Raw genomic sequence first — 5,518 nt, 5'->3', positions numbered from 1 at the left:
GCAGCGACTCCTCACGAGAGCACAAACCCTCCGTCAGTGTGGGGAGGGGGGAGTGAGGCGAGAAGGGAGTGTGCGCATGCGCGGGGCGGGAAGGTAGGGTGATCGTGGACGTGCTGTGTGGTCGTGTGGAGGTGGGAGGGCTCAGGGATGTGAAGGGTTGTGGGTATTGCTGCTGAACAGTTCAGGGGGTGTGGGTCGTCTCAGGGTGGTTGCAGCCACATCCACAGCTCCATGGTCGGTGGGTGTCACTTGTTCACAGAAGCACAACACAGGGTGGGTCATTAACTGCTGAGTAGCAATTCTAATAAAGAGTCAGGGCTGGCCCCACGTTACGTAGTTCATTTCAGTGACCCAACATAGCGCAGAACCGTAGGGTTTGGAGGGAACCTCTAGAGATCGTCTGCTCCAACCCAACTCATGTTGTGCCTGTCTTGGCAGTGAGGAGGGTCTGAAGTCAGAGTAGGGTGCTCCACCACTCAGGGATTTTCCCTGGGGTTTTGTGTGCGGTGTCACATCATCCACCCTATTGTAAATTGGATTTCAGCCTTTTCATAACCTCCCGCATCCCCAGCTGGTCCAGCTGTCAGTGAGCTGTCCTCAAGCAGCTGCATCTGCACCTCCCCAACCAAGCACTGCTTTGCATAGCTGGAGAAATCCACTGTGTATATTCTGTAATAGTACATGGTTATGTGGGAGGAGTGGAGTGATAAACCAGCTTCAGTGTTGTCCTCGTTCTGTGTTAAATGTTCATAGTTATGGCACTGAGCAGCCTAAAGCACTTCAGTCCTTCACAGTAGCTTTTTAGCACAGCAACAGCATCCTGAGCATGAGCTTCCTTCTGGAAAGCAATCATCCGAATCAGAGGGAAATGATTACTGACCTTTTACTGCAAGTCCTTCCTTTACTGCAGCTGTCATACCCCATATCCTTTACCGTTAGGCTCTGTTGTGCCTGATTTCACCAACAAATACTGGGTGTAACCTTTCCTCTCCCTCTCTGCGGTGAAGAGGAATGACCTTCTTCTTTAGCATTACAACATTGAAACTCGCACAACCGAAGGACCAGACAGTGGGACACAGTGAGCAGTAAAAAAGGGACCTTGGAAAGAAGTGTCCCTTTTTAAAATACACAAAATTTATCAACAGAGGAGGATAGCTTTTACATTTTGTTGATACATTTAATGTATTTTTTAAAGGACATTTCTTTCTGGGTGTTTGTTGTTGTTGTTGTTTTGTTTTGCTTTGTTTTGTTTTCCTGTGAAAATACAGTAGTCAGTGTAATTTTATATTCCTGACAACAGGAAAATAAGATTGAAATTCTTATAAGTTATATTAAGGAGCACTAGTGCATTTTTATGTAGATAGGCTAAATCTTAAGTTTCAGAGTACATTTGCAAGGAAGTGATGCTCTCAGTGCACCTGCAGGCAGGAAATTTGGCATGAGCCTGAGCTCAGAGGGACTCTAGGGCCTTTCCTGTAAAGCCTTAACTTACCAAATACTCAGAGGAAAAGCAGTAGACACTTCAGTGGTATATATCATAGCAGTTAATGGTTGGAATGCTATGAACGGTGTTTAAAGAAAGTTATTAGACATTAAAGCTTCAGATGTTCTTTATACAACACTGCTGTGGTTTTTAGCCTATCGCCTACTCCCGTGTGCTTAAGCATATCTGTGCCATTGCTTTAGTTGTTGAGAGGGGAAGTTCCAGGTTTTGCAGTAACTGTGGCATGCGTCTTCTGTGCCCTTTGTGGTATGCTATACTTGGCAGCCACCCATTTCGATACACCATCAGAATAAAAGGGATTTTCACAGGGAGGGTTCCAAATCTTGTTAGATGCCTCATGACAAGTTGAGTCCCACAAAACACAGACTTTAATAACAACACGGTCTGAAAGATTTCCTGCTTCCCAGCTGCCCTGTACAAGTCCTTTTCCCTCACACCACACCCTCAATTGCACTGTTTTTGGAGCTTGACAGTGAGCTGTATCAGGGGATTGGTCCCATTTAAAAAATAATCTTGTTCTTGTTTTGCAAGGAGTTTTAACCCAGGCCAAATTACCAATCCCTTGCATTTGAGGCGTCAAGAAGAGAGGGAAGAACCACACACCCTAAAGCCTCCAGGCAGTAAAACTAAACCCTCAGTAGCTGGTGAATCAGAAATCTGTAGCTGGCTTTCAAAACAGGATACAAGGGCTGGGACAAATGTGTAACATCTGTGCTCCCTCAGTCATAAAAGGTTTTAATGCTAGTTTTTTTTTTTTTTCCTTTTCTCTTTTTTTCTCATCATAAGCTTCATTTTCTATTTTTGTTTTGACAGTTTACAGTAGCAAGGCTTGGTGTCTGTTTTCAACTTGGAGACAGAGCACTGGGCAGAGAGAGGGCATGAAGGCCCTCTCTAAAAGAGATTTCAACTTATTTCAAATTAAGATTTAAAGCTAGGAAGCCTAAGAGTTGTCTGTCCAGATTATAGTGCTATGAACTAGATGCATTTCTACTAACACTTTCCTTGATCATAGAACTAGGTCATATCTGTGAGGCACATTTCTCCATATAAAGTCATATAAACATCTGCGTGCAGTTACGTGCTGGAGGAGGAAAAAGCAAGTTTTAAAAGTTTTTTGTTTTAGAAGCAAGTTTTGTTGAAGTATTTCTTTTAGTGAGATTGTTGTGAGTTCTCCCCTGCTTTTCAACTACAGCTGACAAGCTAATTTGTCAAGTAGGACTTGAAAGCAAAAGTATTGTATGATATGAACCATAACAGGTGAAATTCTGACTCCAGTGGATCATTCATCAGATCAGCTATGTGAGGTTCTCAGTTCATCTAGTTCCAATCCCCTGTTGTGGGCAGGTCTGCCACCCAGTTTGCTCAAAGCCCCATCTAACCTGGCCTTAAACAATTCCCAGGATGGGGCAGCCACAGTTTCTCTGGGCAGCTTGTGCCAGTACCTCACCATCCCCTGAGTAAAGAATTTCTTCCTAATGTGTAATCTAAACCTGTTCTGGTTTAGTTCAAAACCACTACTCCTTGTCTTGTCGCTGTACTCCCTGACAGAATCCCCCTCCAGCTTTCCTGTAAGCCACCTTACTGCTAGGGAATAAGGTGAAAGGCTTACTGAAAGGCTGCTATACAGTCACCTCGGAGCCTTCTCCAGATTGGGCAATCCCAGCTCTCTCAGCCTGCCTTTACAGGAGAGGTCTTCCGATCATCTTTTTGGCACCCCATGTCCTTCTTGTGCTGGGGGCCCTGGTCTCCTGCAGTACCCCCAGTGGTGTCTCACGAGGGCAGAGTAGAGATGGACAATTGCTTCCTTCAGCCTGCTGGCTGCTACCAGAAAAGTATGCAATAAATTCCAAAGGATTGAGGGAGAGTATATTTAAAATATATGTTTAAAGAAGTATTTAATATTTTAAGGTGCTTTTTTTTTCATTGTCGGTGTATCTACAGAAATAATTATTTAATAATTAGTTGGAGGAAGTTAGAGAAAATAGATATTTATTATAAGTAAGATGTGGCTATATTTTCCTTTAATAATAAACATAGGTTGAATGAGGCTAATCTGAGTGCTGAACTATCATTATAGAATAAGGCCTGCCTTTATGGTCTTGCAAAAATCAATCTTGGTGACTGAATACCAGGGGAGGCTTTAAGCTATTGGAATCTAGGTAATGATTTGCACCAGAAGCTGCATAAAAAGTATCTCAGAAGAGTAACAGGAAGATGGTGTACCTGATCTTTATCCTTAACAGGAAGGAGGTCATCTGATAACTTTTTACTACAATAGTTTTTTAAGCACGCTATAACATCTCACTCTGAATTCTTCCTCTGGTGGAGTTTCACAACAGAGTAAAATGTAGGACAGATTATAAAAAACTTCTGGAACTTACTTTAACTCTTGTGATTTACAATTGCTTGTGTTTCCTGTTTAAATAGACATTCCAGGACAAAAGTTAAACTATCATTAACTACAGATCCAGCAGTCTTTTATGCTAGCCTGATAAAGATTTGGTATAAGTCCTAGAGGGAAAAAAAAAAAAAAAAAAAACTTTGTAATTTTTAGCAGTCATAAAAAGATGTAGGAGAGCAGATAAGGCTACCGAACTGACTAACTGGAAAAAAAAAGACAGTGGGATAGTAGGGCTGATTTGATGAATTTCACATCATGTTAAAGTCTTGCTAATCTTAAGAATCAGTATTTCATATGCAGGTTAAGTTTCCACTCGTCTGTTATTCAAGTTATTCATATTGAAACGGAATGCATACTGCAAGTCTTCTAATTACACTATTAACACCAGCTTCAAAAAGATAATTGTATAGATCTGATGCACCTAAAGCATTAATTTAACTACACAGTAGAATAATAGATAAAATTCTGACTTCGTGTCATTTTTTCTTACAGGTCTTGCAGGGCAGTGTGGGCCAACAGTCTCCCCTCACCTACGCATGTTGTTGAAACCAAATCAGACTCATAAGCTTTTCCTTGTCAGTTAACCAAAGCACACAAACATGTGACACAGTGGGTGAAGAAAGAGCTAGAAGACTGATACTGTGACTTAAGACTGGAAACCTTACAGGATGCACCCAGCACACAGAGAAAAAAATAAAACAAGAAAAGATGAGCAGAAGACTTCCAAAAAGGGGAACGGAAAAAAAAAGGAAGAAAACAAGTAAGAGACATTAAACAATGTAGAGGGTAACACACTTCGTGATTCAGCTTAGGTTCGTGTGCACAGCCAGCCCATCAATTTGATCAGGGCTGTAATGCCTTGTGCTGTAAAGTCAGAGAAGAAAGAAATCATGTTGTATCCCAGGTCACTATTGCACTAGCAACAGCAAATCCTTGCTGGAATACTGAAAAACTTCCAGTGTTCCTGAGTAGTTACAACTTCAACAGTTACGTGGCAGCTTGGTGAAACTGGCTCCATGGAAGGCCTCTTTGCTGAAATTACTTTTTAGTCTGAATTTTTATTTGGGCATAATGCATTTTCCTTCACTAATATAATTCCAGAAGGTCACGGGAGCTGCCACTCCCCACATTTTCTCACCTGTTTGTGAACGAGGTTGAGGAACCATTCTTTAATTTTCTATGGGAACTGCACTTGCCCTTCACAAACATTAACAAGTATTCCAGTTTGTGAAGTTTGTCACAGTCATTTATATTTTGTTTCTGCATTCTTCACTTTTCCCACCCATTAAAGCTATCAAGCTTTCTTGGACAATTTTACCATATGCTGCTTTCCTTCTTGCTAAAAAATATAAATGCTTTCTCTTCTTTTTACCCTTCCCAACTAAAAATATTTTGCTCTTATAGATCAGTTTTGGTTTTCTTTTAATGGTAAATGCACTGATGTAAGTTTCCATCCCTGTCAGGTCCTTCTGGCACGTTGTTATTCTGTTCCTGTGTACAGTGGTATTACAACTTAGTGTACCAGTACAGTTGCTTAGTATTGTCTGCTGCAGTAACGTAAAACCTACTTAAGAAAACAAAGTAAGACTGTGATAAGAGGTTATTCCCTTGTA

The 5,518-nt window shown here is 41.3% G+C and overlaps 1 long non-coding RNA gene across 1 annotated transcript; it reads left to right on the top strand.

The window, feature by feature from the left end:
- Nucleotides 1–124: 124 nt before the first annotated feature.
- LOC146545611 (uncharacterized) lies at nucleotides 125–4,641 on the top strand. The gene is made up of 2 exons (XR_014880468.1): nucleotides 125–1,078; nucleotides 4,398–4,641. It is a non-coding gene; the product is annotated as an uncharacterized LOC146545611 (long non-coding RNA).
- The last annotated feature ends 877 nt before the right edge of the window (nucleotides 4,642–5,518 follow it).

Source organism: Meleagris gallopavo, chromosome 1 (genome assembly GCF_905368555.1).
Source record: "Meleagris gallopavo chromosome 1, MGAL_WU_HG_1.1, whole genome shotgun sequence".
Classification (NCBI taxonomy): Eukaryota; Metazoa; Chordata; class Aves; order Galliformes; family Phasianidae; genus Meleagris; species Meleagris gallopavo.
This window is presented reverse-complemented; position numbering and strand designations above follow the sequence as displayed.